Source organism: Bos grunniens, chromosome 21 (assembly GCF_055505025.1).
Source record: "Bos grunniens cultivar Pamir isolate PY7600 chromosome 21, Bosgru_T2T1.0, whole genome shotgun sequence".
Lineage (NCBI taxonomy): Eukaryota > Metazoa > Chordata > Mammalia > Artiodactyla > Bovidae > Bos > Bos grunniens.
In genome coordinates this window covers 4,783,012-4,806,347 of record NC_141185.1, presented here as the reverse complement: position 1 = coordinate 4,806,347, position 23,336 = coordinate 4,783,012, and the positions used below count along the sequence as shown (strand labels likewise).

The window sequence follows — 23,336 nt, the reverse complement described above, 5'->3', positions numbered from 1 at the left end:
TGTTATAATTGAATGAATAACAAATGTTATCTTATTAGTTTGAGCTGTTGCTACTGATGTTATAGAAAGAAAAAATTCCTAACCTACTTACATTTTTGATAAGCAACATATAGTACATTGCATATAATAATATTTCTGTTCCGGAGTACTAGCTGGCTTGCCATTTTGACTTTCTTCATATGATGGACATATGGTTTAATCATTCCTTGAGTAGTTACATAAATAAATGAACATATAAAATTGAATTAAGCAGAGTCACCACTGAGAATGTGAAATAAGGATATTTTACGAGATTGTGGGTATTTTCTTTTTCTGTTTTTTTTTTTTTTAATTTAAATTGACATACAGTTAATATATGGGCTTCCTTGGTAGCTCAGCTGGTAAAGAAGCCACCTGCAACGCAGGAGACCCTGGTTCGATTCCTGGGTTGGGAAGATCCAATGGAGATGGGATAGGCTACCCACTCCAATATTCTTGGGCTTCCCTGGTGGCTCAGCTGGTAAAGAGTCTGCCCACAATGCAGGAGACCTGAGTTTGATCCCTGGGTTGGGAAGATCCCCTGGAAAAGCGAAAGGCTACTCACTCCAGTATTCTGACCTGGAGAATCCGAGGGACTGTATATTGCTTCCATATCTTGACAATTGTAAATGATACTGCTGTTAATATCAATGAATGTGCATCTTTTTGAATTAGTGTTTTTTTTTCTAATATAAACCCAGAAGTGGAATTGTTGGGTCATATAATCATATTTTTGTGTTTTTGAGAAACCTCCACACTCTTTTCCACATTCTACATTCCTACCCATAGTATCTGAAGGCTCCCTTTTCTCCCATCCTTGCCAATACTTGTCATTTGTGTTCTTTTTGATGATGGTCATCTGACAAGTGTGAGGTGATACCTCATGTAGTTTTGATTTGCATTTGTGAGGCTGAGTGGTTTTTCTTGTGCCTGTTGGGTACCTGGCATTTCCTCTTTGGAAAAAAATCAAGTTTTTCTGCCCATTAAAATTTTTTTTTAATATTGAGCTATACGAGCTGTTTGTATGTGTTGAATATATACCCCTTATTGGATGTATTTAAATGTACCCAAATAAAGATTTAAATGTACCCAGTTCTGCAAAAGTAGCATCCATTAAAATTATCTTTTATCCTGTTAAACTGTTAAAATATAAAGATAGTTTTGATAAGTGTCTTTATTATTCTTATGTGGTGGTTTTAACAGTGGTTATAACATTATCTGAAAGTCAAATATTGGATTAATTATAAAGGTTTGAAGTTTATAACTACCTAGTTGCACATAACTAAATTACATTTAAATTCTAGTTTAATTCTCCCGTTTCCTCCACGGAATGAACATAGGACAGCACACATTCATTTTCTAAGAAGCAAAATCTAGGCAGTTAGCTTTGTGCGTTAAGAACCTAGAAATAAGTAAGTAAGACTTGAATTTCCTATCCTTGTATAGGATGATTTGTTCACAAACATTCAGTGGTATTTCAAAAGCGTCAACGTGTGTATACAGGAAATAGAAATCTCAAATAGGGACCAGTGATGGGAATATGGTATGAATCCAAAATCAGGTTTAGTCTAATTCAGCACAACTGAGAGCACAATGAAAAAAGAGAGCAGTCATTTCATTCATTTGTAGAATATTTTATATTACATTTGGGGGCTTCCCAGGTGGCTCAGTGGTGAATCCACCTGCCAACTCAGGAGGTGCATGAGAGGTGGGTTGATCCCTGGGTCTGGAAGATCCCCTGGAGGACGAAATGGCAGCCTGCTTAGTGGCTGAGCACATGTGCGTGCAGTATTACATTGTATGTTCATCCACAAACCACGCTGGTAGCATGGCTAATAACGTGTGATGCTCCACAAGCCCATGGAAAACTCTGTGTTTGAGAAGTGATTAAAGATGCTGATTTCACAACCCCTTTCGTTGAACCCTCTTTAGAGCAAGGGCAATTAAATAGAAGAAGCACCCAAAATGATCGAAGTTGAATATGAATTTTGTATGAATTATGGATGTGAACTGATCACGCATGTTCTCCGAGGTCCATTATAAAAGGAGGTTTTGTTCCTGGAATTTCATGATTGAGTTGTTATTCATGGATCAATTAATAAGTAAATACAGAAAGAAAAATGTGTCTGGATCGATGATGAGTTCCATGGGGTATCTGAAACAGGAGTTTTGATTAAACCCATAAGTGATTCTGAGGTCCATCGTAAAGACACGTGGCTGAATTATTCCCTCTGTGGGACAAGAGTGCTTGGTTCCTTGTGTTTGTACTTTTGTGGTTTTGGGGGATGGATTGCATTTTTATTATAATATTGACCCATAGATAAAAAATGTATCAATAAATATAAAAAATATATCATGTACCTATTATTAAAGTGAAGTTGCTCAGTCGTGTCCGACTCTTTGCAACCCCATGGGCAGTAGCCTGCTACAGGCTCCTCCATCCATGGGATTTTCTAGGCAAGAGTAGTGGAGTGGGTTGCCATTTCCTTCTCCAGGGAATCTTCCTGACCCAGGGATCGAACCCAGGTCTCCTGCATTGTAGACAGACGCTTTACCGTCTGAGCCACTGGGGAAGTCCTACCTATTATTAAGGAATGTAATAAAAAGTTAATGCATTTTCATTTCCTTAATACCACAACCACCCAGAAATGTAGCACCAACACGGAGCAAAAACTGTTATATACAAATGACCATATATATACACACTTCTTTCCAGAATAGTAAGATCCTTTACTGTTAGTGTACAGTAAACAGTCTCAGTTAGATTTTAATAATAATCCATTTTGAGCTCTCTTTAGAAAAATAAGGGTATGATAATATTATTCCCTGAATAACACAATAAATCAGTACGTGAATGAATCCCTAAATCCACATAGTGGTGAACAGGTGAGATTGTCTCGTGAAAAAAATATGTCCAGTTCCATAGAAGTAAGTCCAATAAGGTGATCCTTGGCTCTTCCTGTGTAAGTAGCAGGTAAAGTAAGATATCTCTGATTGTAGTTTGTTGAGCAGTGAATTCGGTGGTATTCATATTATTTAACAGCCAAACTTAAGTAAATGAAAAAGTACCCTTCTTAGGAAAATGATGAGAATATGATATAAAGTAGAGTTTATGATTAATCTAGTCTTCCCTGCAAATATCAATTTTAAAAAAGCTAACTCTATTTTTAGAGTTTTTAATAATAGACTTTTTTTTTCCCTTTATAAAATGAACACCACACAGCTGACTTAATCAGCTTTAATGGTGAAGACCCTGGCTATTACTTCTGGGACTAAGGAGCTTAAAGACTGAAATAAGGAAATATCAATGTTGGTGTTCTCAGCTCCGATGGGGATTATTAATGGGATCTCACTGAATTATTTCAATAAAATAAATAGTCAAATAGCACATGAAATTAAGGAATGCCAATTATGAGCCCATGATTGGAATGTGTCATAAATTAACATTTATGATTAATTCAACTCAGCCCCACTAGGGATCATTCATTACTAAAGGGATGCAAGGAATTTCACATATTTTCAGAGCAGTATTATATTAACTTCCTACTTAATATTCTGGCCACATTTGCTAAATCCATTTCTTCATTGATTAAGATTCAGTTGTTAACTCTTTGAGGCTGGAGTGCTGTGGAGGATGGCAGATGTCTTTTTTGTCTGTTGTGGGCTAAGATCATAGCGCTGTTTCTGTTGATCACCAGCTTTAATATAATGACAAATTAAGTGGAAAAGGAGCAGGTGGGCACTGATCTCAAGGAAGGGACTGATAGGAAGTAAGTGTGCTGATTAACCCCTGTGTGCTAAAACAGAGCCTTATTGTGAAAAGTGATTGAGTCTATTCATGCTACATTAACAGGGCCACGAAGAGATCTTGGTTGTGTTCAAGCCTTTGTTCTTAGTTTTATGTCAGTGCAGCTCATTGATTGTGTGATTATTATTCGTGAATCTGTGAACGAATGAATCAGTTCAGGAAGGGATAAGTGGATTAAGACTGCAGCATGCCAGGCTTCCCTGTCCATCACCTATAGATCCTAATCGGGGCTTGGTGGTGGACTTAATAATGTTTATTATATTATTCATAACTAAAAATTCAATACTGGATTAGTAAAAAATTGCATTTGAGCCAAAGTTTATGGTTATCTAGTTCTGCCTGACTAACAATCATTAAAAAAAAAAAATCAAAATCTAGTCTAAATCAGCTTTTTTCCTCCCCAGAGTGAACACAGGACAGCTGATTTAATCACTTAATAAAGAATTTTTATCGTGAGCAAGCAGCATAAAGTCTAATATAAGTAAGTCCCTTGGTTCACATTCTTTGTTTGAATAGTCTATTCATGAGGGTCAGCTGAAGAATTCCAAAGTAATAATTATGTACTACATACATGAAATACATAAAACCCTTCCAGTATGGACCAGTGACGGGAATGTGTCACAAACCCCAAATGATGTTTAAGCTAAATCAGCACAACAGAGGTCACTTTAGAAGAGGATAGTAGTGATTTCATTTCGTATCATCTTCTCTTTTCTGTCACGGTTGCTTTCACCATCTGCATGTGGGTCGAGGGGCTGATAGCTTTGCCGGCAGCCTGGAGATGATTGCTGATGGCAGTTTCATTACGTTTTCATGGAACCATCTTTGACATACGAATGAATTAAATCAGAGAGGGCCACATAGTAAGGAATGCTGAATGTGGGTTTGATAGAAAGCAGGGATTTCTGAACCATCCACATGTGTAGCTTTCAGTTCCATTACAGAAGAAATGTTGTTTTATTAGCTCTATAGGGCGAGAGCCTAAAGTTTAAGAATCTGATTTTTTGGAATTTTGTGATTGTGTTTCATGTGTGTGTGTGTCTCAGAAAATTAATAAACAAAAAGAAATTTCCTAGCAGGGATCAGTGATGAATCTCATGGGGTTTCTCAAGCAAGAACTGTGATTAAGCCCATCTGCAACTCTGAGGTCTATAACAGAGCGGCATCCCATTATTCTCTGTGTGGGAAATGAACCTACAACACCTTCTTCTCAGGCTTTTTGGTTTAGGGTGTGAATAGCTTTATTAAAATAAATATAACCTATGAATTAAAAATATGGCAGTGATTGAGGAATAAGAGATATATGCGTCCAACTTTGTAAGGTATGTAATGAAACATCGGTAATTCTGAAAACAGTTTTTCTAGATTCTTAATACTCAAGGCTCTTGTCATTTATGTAAGGAGCAGATGGTCATTTGCACACAAAACTGAATGTTTTTGTTTTGTGTGGAGGCATGTTGCCAATCAATCATTTTTCTAAGGAAAGAGAAATAATTTACATAAATAGTTGATTGAATAAACTGGGTAATTGGGAGGGAGAGCATGGAACAATGATGAGACTGTTTTATTCAACCACATTTGTGTTTAATTCAGTCTTTTTATGCAATTTTATGTTGCATACAAACAAACATTAAAAGAACCAGTTTGCTATTCTTTTGGCTGATGACATGAGGACAAATGTAAATATTATCTAAGGTCCTTATCCATGTGCGTGGGTCACAGATACTGAAGTATAATTATAAGTAATCAAATGTATACATCTGTATCTCAGTCACTTTTTCAAAAAGTCAGCCAATAGTACATCAGTGGAAGGCATGCAATTGGATGGAAAGATCCTAATTCATCGTGTTTTGCACAGCTGTTGTCCATGGGAAGATAAAACATTCCAGGCTTTTCCAATGGTGCACACAGACCTTTATAAATAATAGTGTTTCAGTTCTGTTTTGATGGTTACTTCAACTTTTTGGAATTCTTTTAGAAAAATAAAGGGATGGTCTTATTATTCCATGAGTAATTAAATAAAGGAATTAGTGAGTAAGTTAATAAATTTGTTAAGTAGGGTCAAGCTTGGACCCTCGGTGAGATTGTGCCATGAGTTGCCTCTCCCATGGATCCAGTTCCACACAGTTAAAGTTCAGTGAAAAAGATGATTTAGCCCTTCATGGGTAATATGTAGAGAGACATATTCTTAATAGTTATAGTTATTTTTCTGGTGTTTCCTGCCAGATTCAGTGGTATCCATCATATTTTATAAAATAAAAGATTGCACAAGTTAATATATATAAAGTAGAGCTCTTTCCAAATGTTGAAAATAGGATGCAAGTCAAGGATTATGGTTACCTAATTATGGATCATTTAAAGTGGATAATTGTAGATTGATTCTTTTTAAAATTTGCTTTTAACTGCCCAGAGCAAGCATTTTGCCAGATTTGATTATTCACTCATGGCAAAGATCTTGACTTTTACCTCTTAGATAAAGAGAGAAGAGATCAATGTAAGTAATAAAATTCATGTTCTGTTGGGGCCTTGGTCATGGGTATCTACTGAGATATTTTGAAGGAATAAATGTCTACATACATGAACAATTCTAAGGTGGACATGCATTGGTCAATGATTAAACTTTGTTAGGAATTTGAGTTATGATTAATCCATTTCAGCATGACTGAATTTATCAGGACAAAAGGATAAAAAGCATTTCACTCATTTTCTGAAAAGTTTCAGTTCACTTCAGTCCTTCAGTTGTGTTCGACTCTTTGAGATCCCATGGACTGCATAAGGCCAGGCTTCCCTATCCATCACTGTCTCCCCAGCTTGCTCAAACTCATGTCCATTGAGTTGGTGATGCCATCCAACCATCTCATCCTTTGTTGTCCCCTTCTCCTCCTGACTTCAATCTTTCCCAGCATCAGGGTCTTCTCCAGTGAGTCAGCTCTTTGCATCAGGCGGCCAAAGTATTAGAGTTTCAGCTTCAGCATCAGTCCTTCCAATGAAAATTCTGGACTGATTTCCTTTAGAATTGACTGGTTTGATCTCCTTGCTGTCCAAGGGACTTTGAAGAATCTTAGTGTTCCACTTAATTTTTCTAACTCAAATTTAAATTTAATTTTTTTTTTCAATTTTAACTTTCATACCACAGGGGATATAAACACTGTACTGATATTGTTATAGACTATGAACCCATCAAGGAGGGGAATATACGAAAATGAAAAATTTTGCCTTTTTCTTAATCATGGTAGAAAATGAAAGTTCATTGTCCTATCTTTAAAATATGGCTGCAAGAAGTCTAAGCATGGACCAATGGCTAATATGGAACTGATATGATACAAGGAAATGGATTAATTCATATTTTCAATGCTGGGCTGCATTGCACAAGGAGCTATTTCTCTAGCTCTGTGGGAAGTGAACTTTCACAGACATATTCATATCTTCAAGCATCTTGGCTTTATTTTCCTAATTCATGAACATTGTATTATTATCAGTGAATCAATGAATATGTCAAGAACAACATATCAAACAAAGGCACAGAATACCAAGTCTGGATCGATGATGAGTATGCGTGGGGCATCTGAATACTATTTTGATTAAACCCAGTTTGCAACTCTGAGGTCCACTGTGTCTTTGGGAAATGTGCTTACAAAGGAAGTCAGAAATATTCAAGGACTGTGTTCTTGACCTTTTGTTGTTCATGAATATGGATGGTATTATTAAAAGTAAATCGATGCATGAATAAATGAAGTAGCAACAAAGAAGAGAGCTACCCCTTATCCAGCTGTGAAAGGAGCTTATGAACCAAGAATTATTGTTAATACATTTCTGAAAAGTTGAGTTCAGTAAGATAGACTAAGGGTGTTCCTCCTTTGAGAAAGTATAGATAGATATATGTGAATATCAGTGTTGTTCTTGGTGGTGAGTTTCTGGTCATATGTCTTATTTTTAAAATATTCATATAATTTATTATAATAATACTTAATAGATACGATCAATAATAATATAACAAATCATGATAAACACAGTATAAAATATTTTGATAAATAGTAGTTTAATATAATCAATAGTGAAAAATAAGATACAAATGATTAGATAGTTATTGAAACATGGAAAATGTTTCCGCATGAGATTTGTGAATGTAAAATTATGAATCCTCTTGTGTTCACTGATATTTATTTTTAATCAAGTAGATGCATGTTGACGATTTTTGTGGTAAGCAGATGGATATAGATTTAGTGTCTCTCAGTATGTTTGTTAAGCGTCTTTAGGTTTCACTAGTATTGGTGCCATTATTACAAGAGAGTCAAAGCATGATTTCATATCTGTATTATTTAAAAGAGTAAAAGCCGTGGGCCAGTGAGGAGCATATGTAATATGCGAAGAAGCCCAGTTAATCTTGTTTTACTGCCTGGAAGTCCACTTAAAAAAAAGATCCAAGCCCCTCCTTCTTCAGGGAAGAAGATATCTTGCTATTAACTTTTATATTCAAATACTCAAAAACAAAAATTTAGTTTCTTAGTAACACTATGTGGCCGGTGCCTGCCATTTTTAAAAACTGGAGTATAGTTGATTTATGAGGGCTTCCCTGATAGCTCAGTTGATAAAGAATCTGCCTGCAATGCCGGACACCCCGGTTTGACTCCTGGGTTGGGAAGATCCCCTGGAGAAGGGACAGGCTACCCACTCGAGTATTCTTGGGCTTCCCTTGTGGTTCAGCTGGTAAAGAATCCGCCTGCAATTCAGGAGACCTGGGTTCGATCCCTAGGCTGGGAAGATGCCCTGGAGAAGGGAAAGGCTACACATGCGAGTATTCTGGCCTGGAGAATTTCATGGACTGTATAGACCTTGGGGTCTCAAAGAGTCGGACACAACTGAGTGACTTTCACTTTCACTTACAGTTGATTTACAATGCTGTTAGTTTCAAGTGTAGAGCAAAGAAAATTAATTTTATGTGTATATATTTCAGTTTTTTAAGATTCGTTTCCTATACAGGTTATTAAATAATACTGAGTAGAGTTCCCTATGCTATATAGTACGTATTTGTTAGTTATCTCTTTTATATATAGTTACTACTATATATAACAGTATAATGCATAATGTATATATGTATATATATACATGTATATACATGTATATATGTATATATAATGCATAATGTATATAGCATAATGGGCAGTGCTAATAGAGAATATTTCCATTGTTGGAGAAAATGTCATCAGTGAGGAAACTTGAATGTAATAACATTTAGTGTTGAGTAGCAGATCACTGTATGTATTTTATTTTTTAAAAAAGGTCTAGGTAGTTAAATTATCTTTAGAGCTATTGGGTGGTGTTTAGCCACTCAGTTGTGTCCGACTCTTTGTGACTCCATGGTCTATAGATTTTCCATCCATTTATTAGAGCTATTTAATAAATAAATTAATTAATTAATAATGAGTCAAAGTGTATGACATAGTCAGATTGTTTTTTAGAGCAAGAATTTAAATTCATCAAAATCTCCCCCATTAAAAAGTTAACCGGCCTTTTTTTTGGTAGGGATATATAGACAAATTTTAATAATATAAGTCATATATTGGGTGATGGATTAAAAAGTCTTCATAAAAACATTGTAAAAGTCTTCACCAGTTTATGTCACACTAAAAAGTAAGTCAGTAGATGAAAAGGATACCTCTGTAGGATTGACTGGTGAAAATGTGACAGAAACCAATGTTTCTGATTAAACTAGTAATGTAGAACTAACTTCTATTTTAAAAATCCAAGTTTACGCTTTTCGTTCTTTAAAAAAATCTGTTTTTTCTGTCTGATTTGAACACTCCACATTGAATTCAGTTATTGTCCAATGATGAGGATGTTGGCTATTACTTCTGTGAGTAAGGAGCAATGTAAGTAACGAAAGTTTCTTTTCTTGGTTTGTATGGTTTACTCATGTGTGATCACTGAAGTAGTTCAACAGGATAAAAGGCTGTATGCATAAAACCAAATCTAAGAACAGCAAGTATGGCCAGTAGTGAGAAAGTGTTAAGGGCCAAGGAGGAGCAGAATTAACACGTTTCAGTACCTCTGAGATTCCTCTTAAAAAGAGATGGAAGGCATTCAATTAACATTTTCAAAACTGTTATCTATTCCATATTATTTCTGCACCACAGTTGGTTTAATATTTCAGTATTATTAGAGACCCAGCCTATTAATTGTTTAGAGGAAGCTCTTAGATGGGGCAACTTACTGTGTGTGTTCTAGATGTAGGGTACCATTGTGGTTTTTGGATGGTCATTACATCATGTTTAAAATTGATTGAATTAAATGTGTATGATCCAGTTATGGCTCATTTTTTGTGATGGTCCTGATATGATGCAAGGTTACACTTAAATCTAGTCTGCAAACTCTGTCGGAAATCAGCCTAGAGGCAATTATCAGAGTTACGTCAAGGATCCTGTTCCGGGAGTTTGTGACTCATGGGATAATGGAGGTATAAATTAACAAAGGAAAAGAGTACTAAGCCTGGACCAGTGATGAGATTGGAGGGTGTCTGAATCAAACATTTTGGTTAAAGTGATATCTAACTCTGAGGTCCATCATTTACAAGTGGCCTTTTTTTTTTTCCCTTTATGGAAATGAGTATACAGCAGAAGTTCAGAATTTTCAGATACCTGGATCACAGACGTCTTCTGGAGATAGATTAATTTTTACAAGTAAATCAATGCATGAGTAAATGAAGAAATGTAAAGATGGGTAAATATAAAGAAAGCTGGGCATGGACCAGTTCTGTGAGTATGTAACAAACATGGATTATTATTATACATTACTATCACACTGAATGGAGAGGGACATGGCAACCCACTCCAGTATTCTTGCCTAGAGAATCCCAGGGGCAGAGGAGCCTGGTGGTCACAGAGAGTCAGACACGACTGAGTGCCTAAGCACACAGCACTGAATTTTAGTGAAATATGTTCATAAAATATGACTCTTTTTTCAAAGGAGTATGTATGCAGATGTATATAAGATTCAGTAGTATTGCTTGATGTAGGTGGTTTCCTAGTTGGTTGTTTTTGTTTAGAGAAGGGGAAAATTATGTAAATAAATGCTGATTGAGTAATTATTTAATTGAGAAAAGGATGAACATAGCTCATCTTCAGAATGTGCCTTATGAAAATGGTTATTGTTAATCCAAGTCTTTTCACTGAGTTTTATTAAAAACAACAAAACCACGTAGTTTTTAAATCTCTGTGGGTATTGAAATAGACATATGGAGATAATAAATATTATTCATGTTTCTTATCTAATGTTAGTTATTTCCTAGATATTGATGTGTTCTTACATATAAATAGATGAAGTTTTAATCACAGGCAATAGTTTAAAAGGAGGCAAATGTGGCTCAGTAAGAAAGAAGAATAATGACTCATCTGTATGTATACCACTAATTCTCTCTTCTTAGTTTAGATATGAACATGTAGACAGGTACATGAAGATCATTTCTATTTTGGGTTCTTTCTATTCTGGATTTCTGTCATTTTCTTTGTGTGTTTGTATATTTGAACATATCACATATTCCATGAATAATTCCATACCTGAATAAATACAACAGTGAACAGTTGAATTAATGTGAGTAGGGTCAAACATCAGAGAAGGCGATGGCACCCCACTCCAGTACTCCTGCCTGGAAAATCCCATGGACGGGGGAGCCTGGTGGGCTGCCATCTATGGGGTTGCACAGAGTCAGACACGACTGAAGTGACTTAGCAGCAGCAGCAGCAGCAGCAGCAGGGTCAAGCATAGACTTTGGTAAGAATATGCCATGGATGATAAATTTTAAATTCACCCATTTCTCTGCAAATTGAGTCCATTGAAAGGATTTTCTAGGCTTTTACTTATGTGGGTAGGGGTCTATAGACAGGTATGAGCGGTAGTAACAGTTTTTCTTTTTGAGTGATGAACTTGACTGTCTTCATTGGAGTATTTGAAAGTATTAGTTAAACCAAGTAATAAGGATAAGTGCTCTTCATGGCTCAAAAATAGAAATGAGACTTGAGTCGACTTCATAATTAACCTAGTATCACACGGCTAGTATCCTTTCAATCAGTCTACATCTGGACTGTTCCTTCTTTTGAACATTGGCATTTGACCCCACAGAATGAAGACTGTGGCTGCTTCAATCAGTCTTCTCTGAGGAAGATCTTGGCTGTTACCTTTGTGGGTAAGGATCCTAATGACTCAAATATAATAGTAATAGTCAAAAGATCTTGTCATAAGATTTTGGAGTGAATTTTTCATTAGAGTTTATCGAATTATTTAGATTAGGAAGGTGCAAGAGAGCTGGAGTAAGATGCATATGAAGCAGGGGTGTTCACTGATCCATACATAGCTCAATGAGGGCCACTAGAAAAGAGGCTTCATCTGTTGAGAAAGATCTAGTGTATGGGAAAAGAGCCTGCATACAGATCTTGGTCATATATAAGGATCTTGTTCTTGGCTTTTTTTCTGTTCATGGACATTGATGTTATTTCTGTTGGTGGATCAGTGAATGGATCAATAAATAAAGGAAGTAAAAGATTATTTAGCCTGGATCGATGATGAGTACCCTGGGGTGTCTGAAGTCAAGGACTTTGATTAAACCCTATAACTCTGAGGTCCATTGTAAAAAGATTCATTCCTCTTTGTTATCTCTATAGGAAATGAGCTTGCTCAAGGGTTTAAAAATATTTAAGAGTTTGTTCTTGTGTTTGGGCTTCTTAATATTGTATTTTTAGTAAATCAATGCATGAATAAATCAAGAAAGTATAAGTGAATAAGGACAAAATGGTTTATTCCTGGTTCAAATATGACAGTGTAATATAATATATGTAATATAAAAATCATTATTAATACATTTCTGAAGCACTGGGTTCCAGTAAAATAAACTGACTAAAGCTTACCATTTTGGGTAAAGAACATTTCCGTAAGTGGATGGAAGAGCTCATGCTATTTTTCTGGCCTGGTTTGTTGGTTTTTGTTTTATTAAGAGAAGGGCAAAGCTTTTACTTAATTATTGATTAACTACCTACCTAATAGAGAGAAGACTTTATACATGGATCTATATTAAGAATAAGTCACATGACCAATTATGATTAATCCAATGATCTTTGCTACTTTTTAATTAAAAAAAATTATCTAATCTTTTTCCTGTGCCTGATGAGCATATGGACAGGCATTAATACTGTCCTGATTCTTTTGTGTCACAAATATTAATGTTACTATTATAAATGTATCAAGTAATAAGTTAATATTTTAATCAGTTACTTGAAAGTAATACATGGTCCAATGAGGGCCATTTATTATGAAACAAGGAGAGTCATTAATCCACTTCTAACAATTGCTATCTAGATAAAGGAATTAGAGCTAGGCTCTTAAGTTTTGGAATGGTCATTATATTTAGAGAGTATTTCTCTTCCTGGTTGTTGGTGTAGTTTCTTTAAAAAATGTAAGATAAAATGGCTGCACGTGTGGTTATATACATACATACATATATGAAGGTGGAAAAGGCATGGACAATCGCTGAGAACGTGCTCGAATCTAAGACTGAGGTTGCCTGAGTTCTTTCCACACAAGTTTCATTTGGAAAGGTGTTACAGCTCATGGGCTTCCCCTGTTGGTTAGACTGTAAAGAATCTGCCTGCAATGCAGGAGACCTGGGTTCAGTCCCTGCATCGGGAAGATCCCCTGGAAAAGGAAATGGCACCCCACTCCAGGATTCTTGTCTGGAGAATTCCATGGACAGAGGAGCCTGGTGGGCTCCAGTCCATGGGGTTGCGGCACGATTTAGCGACTGAACAGCTATAGCTCTCACTGACTGGATAGAGGACACGCAAGCAGACGTTTGTAAAAGTCGTAGTTCTTATTCTTCTGTCTGATGTTGGTTTCGGAGGTGTTCATTATATTCATTAAATTTAATACTTGGTTCAATCAATCATTATGTCATTCAGAGTTTTAATAAACAATAAGTACTAGCGTTTATTCCTCATCACTTGTTTAGTTGACTTGAATTCAACTAAAAAAATCTGAATCTAGGTCGCCTTATTTGTCTACCTGCCTGTCTTATCTGTCTATTTTAATATTTGCTTTGTACCCTACAGAACGGATGCTCAATGATTCAATTAAGGACTGTAGAAACTTTTGTAAGTAACAGTCAAAGTAATTGCTTCTGGTTTGGTGGTTTGTCATGGGTGTTAACTCTATTATTGGAAGGGATAAATGGCTACAAGTACAAATTAAATGAATGGAGGTCTTACGTAGGCCAATTCAGTACATCTGTGGTCAATTAAGGAGGAAAAAGGAAGACCATTTTATTTATTTTCACAGTTAATTACTCAATTAATTAAAGTACAATGTATTATCAATTTTAATTTGAATCACAGTTGATTTAAGCCTCCCTCTATAAAGACGTAGTTTTGTCACATAAGACTATCTGTGGTTGAAAATCAAAGGAACTGTGAAATGACTCACTCAAGGACAGGGATCTGAAACAGTTTAGATAGGATCAAACCCTGATTCTTTTCATATCACACATTGTGGTCTCTAATCAAACACAAAATTTCCCCACACTTAGTCAATTTCAAGATCCCTGTATTTATTGAAAAAAATTTGTGTATAAATGGACCCAGACAGTTTAAACTTGTGTTGTTCAAGGGTCAACTGTATACAAATAAATGAAGAGTGTGAAGCATTGTCCAACTCTGGTAATGTCTCAGGAAGTAAGAGAATCTGTAAATAAATGTTAAAAAAACTGGTTCAGCTCAGAAAGACATGGTTTTATGTTATGTCTTTGGCTAATGATGCTATAGAAAGTACAAGTAATAATTACTCTTCCTATTCTGGCTCAGTGTTAAGCTTGATGTTCACTTTCTTGAGGGAAACATCAGTAAATATTAACCCTAATAAAAAAATACCTAAACTACTGATGTAATGAAAGGTAAAATTCATGGATTAATGAACATGATACCTTTGTTCTTTTCATTTTCTCTGCTTTGTACTTGGAGTGGGTGTGCCAAGCTAATTTAAGGATCTTTCCTGGTCAGGAGCTCTAGGTAAGGGTCAAAGTTATTGTCTTGTTTCTTGTGGTGATTTGTTTAGGATGTTAACTATAATATTAAAAAATAACGGTATAATTTAAAAAGGCCAACCATGGCCCCCTAATACATTTGGAATTGGCATGAACCATTAAATTGATTTATCAATATTTACAACAGTGTAGATAATCAGCAAAAGGTAAATTCAGAAAAAAACCAAATGATTCTATGGAAAGATGTTAGAGATACTTGAAGGTTTTGTTTTCCAGTTTTGACTCATAGATATGTATTTTATAACAACTGCTTTATTATAAATGTAAGGCTAGAGGTAGAGGGCCTGTCTGGGTGGTGTAGTGAAACAGAATCTGCCTGCCAATGGAGGAGACACAAGAGATGCGAGTTTGATCCCTGGCTCGGGAAGATCCCCTGGAGTAGTAAATGACAACCCACTCAGGAAATGGCAATCCGATCCAGTATTCTTGCCTGGAAAATTCCATGGACAGAGAAGCCTGGTGGGCGAAAGTTCATGGGGTCGCAAAGAATCGGACACAACTGAGCAACTGAGCATGTAAAGCTAGAGATAATATTAATAAATAAACAGTAAGTTAGTTAAAAAATAAATGGTTCAAGCACGTTTCCTCTACTAGATGTTATAGATAATATAAATAATGGCCAGTATTTATTCTGCATTAGTAGAATGTTCATTGTGGTTTGCTTTCTTAGGAAAGAGTTACATATTAACCCTGGTAATATATAGCATAATCACTGAATCATGAAATGTAGATCCAAAGATTAAAAGAGAAAGCATTTCAATCATGTGTCTACTCTGCTTTCTGTGTTTTGGAATGGACACATTCCGACTGATTTAAGCATATGCCTTGGTCAACAGTCTCTAAATTTGCCTGTATGTGGAAACCAACATAATAGTGTTCTTATTTTACTTTGGGTGGTTTGTTTAGTTTATTCTTTGAAATATTTAAAAATATATTCAGGATAAAAAAATACTGACCAAAAAAAAAAAAAAAATACTGACCATGGTCCAGTGATTAAATTGGAAATGTATGAAACACTGGGTTGATTAATCTATTTTTAGAATAATGAGGGTGATTAATGAAAGAACTGTACTCAATTAAGCACTGATTGTAAAGAAAAGTAAGGCAGCTGCTGAAGGCTGAGCTTTTGTGACTCAGATATTTATTTAATTATGATTAGTAAATTAATGAACTAATCACTAAACAGAAGTAGACGGGAGGGAGAAAAAGAGGTTCAAACCTGGATAATGATGATGTCTGATGGCGTGTGAATTATATACTGTAACTGCTTAGTGACTGGAAGTCAGAGGCTCAAAATAAAACAAAATCTGTCTCCTCTGTTGCAAATGATTCTATGGATCAATGTTAGGAGCAAACAACAATATTATTCTAATTTTGGATTCATGAATTTCTGTATTATTAATATAAATTGATCAATGATAGAACCAATAAACAAAATATAACTAAGAACAAGAATGAAGCCTTATCAACCATAGTGTATTTTGTGGGGCCAGAAATACTACTAATCTAAATTAGAGAAACTGCTGCACATAAAGAAATATATGGACCCAAGGTATTAGCTCTTTGTCTAAGGATCGTATCATTATATTTCTATTTATGCTCATAGATATGTAAACCATGGAAAATGTAAGTACCTTTGTGACTGAGTAAATGAAATGAAGAAAATAAGAACCAATATACAGAAAGTCTCATTTTTTCCTATCACCTCCTCTGCTTTTTACTCCTCAGAATGGATGCCTATTAGCAGATTTCACCATCTCCCATGGTCATGTGCTCTGCAGACCAAGGTGAGTAATGCAGTAAGCAAATTTGTGTCTTTGCAAGCTTTTTTCTCTGTGTTCACTGTATTATGAAAAGTTTGAAATATAACTAGCATTTGTAATAATCCGTTAATTAATGAACTTACACAGATGAGAATAAAGTTGATTAGTCAATATTTGCTGCAATGAAGATGATTATTGAAATAAATATATTCCATGAGCCAAAATATTCTATAGGTACAAGTTAGTCATATTGAAGGAGTTGTCCTTCAGTTTTTTGATTCATAGATACTTATTTTATTATTATTAATGAATTAATAAAGTGATCAGTAAACAAAGGTAGATCAGAATGAAGAAAAAGGGTCTGAAGGTTGGACCAATGATGATGATGATGGCATATGAGTTGTATACAATGAATACTGTGTGTCTGAAACTCTGAGGTCCAACACAAGAAATATAGTTCATTTCCTTAGTCGGGAGTATCTCTATAGACAGATGTCAGGAATATGTAGGGACCTTGTTTTATTCTTCGTGGTTCATGAAGTTTTAAAAAAATTATTATAACAATATTACTGACAGAATCAAAAAGTATATAAATGAATAAAAATGATTGAATGACTAAAAATGGGTAAGTATTGTTCTCTACTTAAATGTGTAGTAAAGAGAAATGACATTAATATGAATTAAAATGGATAACTGATGAATCAAGTATATTATGCATATTTGAGTAAGGATGATATAGACATTGATAAGTAGTAGCCCATTATTAACGTCTATATCATCCTAACTCAGAAATGCATAATATACTTGATTCATCAGTTATCCATTGATAAGTAGTAGCCCATTATTAGGAGAAGGCAATGGCACCCCACTCCAGTACTCTTGCCTGGAAAATCCCATGGGCAGAGGAGCCTGGTAGGCTGCAGTCCACTGGGTCACGAAGAGTCGGACACGACTGAGCGACTTCACTTTCACTTTCCACTTTCGTGCATTGGAGAAGGAAATGGCAACCCACTCCAGTGTTCTTGCCTGGAGAATCCCAGGGACGGAGGATCCTGGTTGGCTGCCGTCTGTGGGGTCACACAGAGTCGGACACGACTGAAGCGACTTAGCAGCAGCAGCGGCAGCAGCCCATTATTGATCTGAGTCTGTTGCGAGTTTGATGTTTGTTTTGTTAAGGGAAACACAATTAAATATTACCATAAATTAATAAATACCTAAATGACTATGTATATGAACTGTGGAAAGTAGGCCTCAATGGATGGAATATCTCAAATTTTTGTCACTGGCATCTGCTTGGCACTATGCAGAAATGATGCTCCAGCTGATTTCAGCTTTTGCTGTGACCAAGATTGTCCTATTGCCTCTGGATTAAAAGGAGAAAAAGTTGAATGATGGTCAAGTTTGTCACCTTAGATTGGGTCATGTGTTTAAATGTATTCCTTGAATTATTTGAAGTATTAAAGAAGTTATGGCCATTGATAAATATGCTGTGAAACATATTTTTTAATTAGTATTGTGCCCCATTGACATTGGTTAATGAAAGATCATCAGTTCATGTGTGAAATAATTCTATAGACAGATATTGGAGATATTTAGGGATCTTATTCTTGGATGGTGTGACTTTTTTTTCATTTTATTATTCCTAATGAATTAATGATTGATATTATACAAATGTAGAAATGAATGAAGAAAAAGAGAGTCAACATGAAGCAATGAAGATAATTGATGCCACATGAATTGTAGATGGTGAATAATATGTGTGTCTGGAACTTTGAGGTCTAACAGAAAACATAATTAATCAAATCCCTTTGTTGGAAATGATCTTGTAGAGACAGATACTAGAAGTATACAGAGATCGTATTCTTACCTTGGGTTCTTTGATTAAATTTATTATTGTTAATGGATCAATAATGTAACTATTAAAGAAGTATAAATATATAGATGAAGGACCATTAAGTAATAAAGGAATAGATAAATAAAAAGAGAGTGAGGCGTTGTCTAACTGTGAAGATATGTGGTGAGGCAAGAATTATTTTTAATAGAAATTGAAAACACTGATGCCTCTTAGGTATCAATTGATCAAGGATCACAAAGAGTCAGTTTTTATTTTCTGATCGTTAGAGTCAGTTTTATTTTCTATGTCAGTCTTAAATTTGAGGTTATTCCTTTTGTTAAGAAAAAATTAAAGTATGAAAAATTAATGACTACCAAAGTGGTTTAAATAAATAAAATACGGAAGGAAAAATCAGTTCAGACAAGGTCTCATTGTTATTGACTCATCTACTCTGCTTCGTATCTCTCAGAATGGACCGGTGGAGCTGGTTGAAAAGCTCTTTCACGGACGCGCTCTCTGGTTGCCTCCGTGCCTCTGGTGTATAGAGGCCCACGTGAGTAGTAAAGTTCATGTCTTCTTTTGATAGGTTTTTAAAAAGTATATTTATTGGCCAACGATAAATATGAGATTATTCCCAAGCGTTTTTTAAAATTAAAATTTAGGGTAGAGTAAGAATAATTAATGAAACAGATCATGTGATAAATGATTCTAAGGACAGATGTAGAATACTCAAGTTTCTTATTCTTTGGTTTTGTATGAATTGTAGGGTTTTAGAAACTATTATTTATGAATAAGGAATTCACGTACAGGAGAGTGAACAAAAGAGGCTGAAAAGTGGATCGATGATGACCGTTGGTGGAGTACGAGTCATGGACGATGACAACTTCATTCTGGAATCTGAGGTCTACTAAAGGACATAGAATCTATTGCCTCTTTTTGAAATGATCCTATAGGCTGATTTTAGGAATCTAAATGGACTGTTTTCTTAGATTATTTTCATGGATTTTGATTCTTCTTATAAGTGGATCAATTAATTAAGAATCAATATATAAATATTAAAAAGTGAAGATTAATAGCATGAAGATATGTGGTAAGGCAATATAAACTACTAAAATATATTGAGAATACTGAATTCCATTAAGAAAAAATAAGTGGTTTGAGTGCCTTTCCTTCTTTGGCTCATGTCAATAGAAATGTTCTTATTCTGGGTCCATAGTCAGTTCAGTATTACTCATTTTTCAAAAAGGAAATTTGTAAGTATCGTTCCAGATTAGTGTATTAGTAATTGATAGACTAAACGTAAGGCAGAGTGCATGCAATAGTGATTTAGTGTCTTGATGTTGGTATATGTTCTGCTTTGTCCTTCTCAGAAAGAGAACCCGGAAGTTCATGGTGGCCTCACTGTAGCAGCCTTAAGCCCACTGTGAGTACTAATCAAAGCTTGTGCTTGGCTTGGGTGATGTGTTGAGGGTTTCCCTGTAATAATTTAAAATGTATTAAGTATAAGAAAAGAGACCAACTACGGTCCAGCAATTAAACTGGAAATGTGTGAAACAGGATGACGTTTAATCTGTTTTTACAGTAGTGGTTAACGGAAGAGCTATATTCAGTTAGGCCGTGATGCTGAAGAATGATACTGAAGGCTCTTGTCCTTGTGTTTCTGTGATTCATGTATATTTAGTTCATTTCAATTAGTATATCGATGAATTAGTGTGTACAGAAACGCAGAGGAGAATGAGAGAAAGAAGCCTGACTTCAGGTCAGAGTGGCACAGGAGTCCCTCACACGCCACATGTCTGGAGGTCTGCAGTCCAACACACAAAATCTAATCTGTTTCCTTTCTCATCAGTGAGCCTATGGATTGATGTTAGGAATATATAATTATATTCTTATAATTTTGAATTCATGGATTTCTGTATTATTAACATAAATGAATCAGTGACAGAACTAATAGATGACATGCAAAAAAATAATGGTGATACTGATGCCTTGTCCACCCACGAATGTACGTGGTGAGGCGAGAAATAATATAAACTGAGAAAAGTGATGCGTGTTGAGAAATAAACGGGCCAGTGATGTTACCCCCTTTCTAAGGATCATGCCGAGGGTGACGTTGATAAGTAGGACCCAGTTTGATAAGCCTGGGTCTGCCTCAAGTAGAGAATGTCAACTTTGTAATATGATAAATGTATATATAGATCATATGTACATATGTTTAGAGGATTAATAGTTACCTGAGTCAATGAAAAAATGATGAAAACAAAGGCTGAGGGAGAAAAGAAAGATTTCGATTTTTCATTATTTGTTTTTCCTTGTGCCCCCCAGAATCAATGCACTCAAGCGGATGCATGCGTTTTCCATGATTTCCTTTGTGTATTGAGAGCGTAGAGAAGAACGTGAGTAAAAGTTCAAGTTCTTGTATTTAATGGGTTTCTTTAAAATATAATTCAAAGCACCAATCATGAAAAATGTCAGTGAGAATGAAGAAGCGGGCTCAGATCTGGACCAGTGATGACCGTTGGTGGAGTATGAGTCATGGACGATGACCACTTTGTGTCTGAAACTCTGAGGTCCAGTCAAAGCCTGCTGCCTCTATTCGAAGCGATCTTATGGAAAGATGTTAGAATCGTGTTTCTGAGGATCATATTATTATCTTTATATGTAAGCTTATATATAAGTATAAATTATGAAAAATAATACTCTCATAACTGAGGAAACAAAATGAAGAAAACAAAGACCAATTCAGAGAAAGTCTCAGTTTTTTTTGTCTTCTCTGCTCTGTACTCCTCAGAATGGACACACAGCAGTGGGTTTAAGGATCTTCCGTGGTCTTTGGCTCTACAGACTGATGTGAGTAACACAGTAATTAAAATTTATGTCTTTGAGAACTTTTTTCTCATGTATTCACTGTATTATAAAAGTGTGAAACATAATTAATATTGGTCAATTAATGAATCAATCAACAGACTTATGCCGATAAGAATGAGGAAATAGAGGCCCATTCATGGACCAGTGATGATGACTGATGGCGTATGAGTCACGGATGGTGAATACTATGTGCCTGAAACTCTGAGGTCCAAAAAACGTGAAAATGAAAGTCACTCAGTTGTGTCCAACTCTTTGCAACCCCGTGAAATGTATAGTCCATGGTATTCTCCAGGCCAGAATACTGGTGTGGGTAGCCTTTCCCTTCTCTACGGGATCTTCCCAACCCAGGGATTGAAACCAGGTCTTCGGTATTGCAGGCAGATTCTTTACCAGCTGAGCCACAAGGGAAGCCCGAGGTCCAATAAAAACGAAATATAATCTGTTGCTTCTATTTGGCATACTATTACAGACAAATATTAGGAAAACAAAAGAATAATTTTCTTGGCTTGAGTTTATCAATTTTTTATCTTACTATGAAAAATTGCCCAAATAAAAAAATCAATGTACAAGTGTAAATAAATTACATTGAAGATGTTGAAGTATATTCACTCTTAATATATGTGGTGAGTCAATAAAAACTCTTAATATTGATTGATAATACTGAAGTTCATTAAGTTCAGGTCCTTGACCTCTGTGGCTAAGAATGATGCAGACAGTAAATAACAGTAATTGTTCTTATTCTTGGTCTGTGTCAAGCTTGACCTTGTTTTGTTTGTTAAGAATAAATTAATAAATATGATCCCAATGTACTATATTCCAAAGCAACTATGTAAAAATTAAAATTAGTGTAGTGTCCTTCAATTTTGTTATCATCTGCTCTGATTTGTATTCCTCAGAATGGATGCACCTGAATTTATTAAGCATTCGACTGTGATCAGGGCCTCTGCTGGTTTTCCTGTGTATAAATACATGTGGGTCATGTAAGTAGTTGTCAAAATCTTCTCTTGGTTTGGGTGTTTGTTTATTCATTGTGATAATAAAAATAGCATTATATGTATTCAAAGAAGAGTAGCCATGGTTTATAGATGAATATGGAAGTGACATGAAATGTTATGTTGCTTAATTGGTGTTGTTATCAATGAAGATGATCAATGAAATGAGTATATTCCATATGGCAAATGACTGTATAGATAGATATTAGAGATATTAAGGATCTTTTCCTTGAGTACTTGTGATTCACAGATATTTATTTTACTATTATTAGTGAATTGATGAATTGATCAGCAAATATATATGAGAATGAAGAATGAGTTCCTTACTTGGACCAATGATGAAGACCAATGGAGTATGAGTCACATATGCGATGAGTACTCATGTGTCTGAAACTCTGAGGTCCAGCACCAAGGAATCTAGCCCAATCCCTCTATTGATTCTACTGATTCTATTGACAGATATCAGGAATATTTTCAATACAAAGATATTGTTCTTGGTCTTTGTGTTCATGAATTTTTACCAAATCTTACTCTAAAAGAAAAAATAAACAAATGTTTAAGTAAAGATGAAGAGGCTGAAATATTGTTCATTCTTAGAATGTATAGTCGTGAAAAGAATACTAATATAAATTGAAGCCGATATTAGATGGATCGAGTATATTGTATCTTTATCCAAGGATGATGTAGACAATATGTAAGAGTTTCTACTCTGAATCTGGTACAACTTTGATGCTTCATATGTTAAGTGAAAAATAAATAAATATTACCATTAATCAGTAAATACATAAATGACTCTTTGGTGGAAAAAGTGAATACATGGAGAGAATGTCTCCATTTTTTCTCATCTTCTCTGCTTGGTACTATCCAGAATGGATCCTACAAGCTGATTTCAGCTTCTGCTCTGATTGAGATCATCATGGTGCCTCTGTCAGGAGGGCGACAAAGGTGAGTAAAGGTTAAAGTTCTTGTCTTT

The 23,336-nt window shown here is 35.3% G+C and overlaps 1 long non-coding RNA gene, 10 other non-coding genes and 2 pseudogenes across 41 annotated transcripts in view; all 13 read left to right on the top strand.

Annotated features, from left to right (window-relative positions):
* Nucleotides 1-23,336, top strand: part of LOC147348947 (uncharacterized) — a 117,293-nt gene that overhangs the window by 51,134 nt on the left and 42,823 nt on the right. For 28 of the 31 annotated variants that reach the window (XR_015150283.1, XR_015150279.1, XR_015150277.1 and 25 more), the window contains exons 7-16: nucleotides 11,942-12,005; nucleotides 13,921-13,962; nucleotides 14,824-14,871; nucleotides 16,635-16,693; nucleotides 18,973-19,056; nucleotides 19,874-19,926; nucleotides 20,829-20,899; nucleotides 21,295-21,353; nucleotides 22,268-22,351; nucleotides 23,232-23,308. This is a non-coding gene — a long non-coding RNA (uncharacterized LOC147348947). Of the gene's footprint in view, nucleotides 1-10,712; nucleotides 12,006-13,920; nucleotides 13,963-14,823; nucleotides 14,872-16,634; nucleotides 16,694-18,972; nucleotides 19,057-19,873; nucleotides 19,927-20,828; nucleotides 20,900-21,294; nucleotides 21,354-21,469; nucleotides 22,352-23,231; nucleotides 23,309-23,336 lie in introns of those variants that run through there. The other 3 variants (XR_015150261.1, XR_015150265.1, XR_015150258.1) reach the window with 3 other exon arrangements.
* Nucleotides 2,146-2,220, top strand: LOC147348986 (small nucleolar RNA SNORD113/SNORD114 family). The gene has a single exon (XR_015150767.1). It is a non-coding gene; the product is annotated as a small nucleolar RNA SNORD113/SNORD114 family (small nucleolar RNA).
* Nucleotides 4,905-4,979, top strand: LOC147348985 (small nucleolar RNA SNORD113/SNORD114 family). Its single transcript, XR_015150772.1, has one exon. It is a non-coding gene; the product is annotated as a small nucleolar RNA SNORD113/SNORD114 family (small nucleolar RNA).
* LOC147348984 (small nucleolar RNA SNORD113/SNORD114 family) lies at nucleotides 7,363-7,437 on the top strand. Its single transcript, XR_015150760.1, has one exon. It is a non-coding gene; the product is annotated as a small nucleolar RNA SNORD113/SNORD114 family (small nucleolar RNA).
* Nucleotides 10,314-10,387, top strand: LOC147348983 (small nucleolar RNA SNORD113/SNORD114 family). Its single transcript, XR_015150754.1, has one exon. It is a non-coding gene; the product is annotated as a small nucleolar RNA SNORD113/SNORD114 family (small nucleolar RNA).
* LOC147348982 (small nucleolar RNA SNORD113/SNORD114 family) lies at nucleotides 12,372-12,444 on the top strand. Its single transcript, XR_015150755.1, has one exon. It is a non-coding gene; the product is annotated as a small nucleolar RNA SNORD113/SNORD114 family (small nucleolar RNA).
* On the top strand, nucleotides 16,126-16,200 carry LOC147348981 (small nucleolar RNA SNORD113/SNORD114 family). Its single transcript, XR_015150770.1, has one exon. It is a non-coding gene; the product is annotated as a small nucleolar RNA SNORD113/SNORD114 family (small nucleolar RNA).
* On the top strand, nucleotides 17,039-17,112 carry LOC147348980 (small nucleolar RNA SNORD113/SNORD114 family). The gene has a single exon (XR_015150742.1). It is a non-coding gene; the product is annotated as a small nucleolar RNA SNORD113/SNORD114 family (small nucleolar RNA).
* LOC147348979 (small nucleolar RNA SNORD113/SNORD114 family) lies at nucleotides 18,375-18,451 on the top strand (annotated as a pseudogene).
* On the top strand, nucleotides 19,339-19,411 carry LOC147348978 (small nucleolar RNA SNORD113/SNORD114 family). Its single transcript, XR_015150751.1, has one exon. It is a non-coding gene; the product is annotated as a small nucleolar RNA SNORD113/SNORD114 family (small nucleolar RNA).
* On the top strand, nucleotides 21,005-21,079 carry LOC147348977 (small nucleolar RNA SNORD113/SNORD114 family). Its single transcript, XR_015150740.1, has one exon. It is a non-coding gene; the product is annotated as a small nucleolar RNA SNORD113/SNORD114 family (small nucleolar RNA).
* On the top strand, nucleotides 21,509-21,583 carry LOC147348976 (small nucleolar RNA SNORD113/SNORD114 family). Its single transcript, XR_015150738.1, has one exon. It is a non-coding gene; the product is annotated as a small nucleolar RNA SNORD113/SNORD114 family (small nucleolar RNA).
* On the top strand, nucleotides 22,692-22,769 carry LOC147348975 (small nucleolar RNA SNORD113/SNORD114 family; annotated as a pseudogene).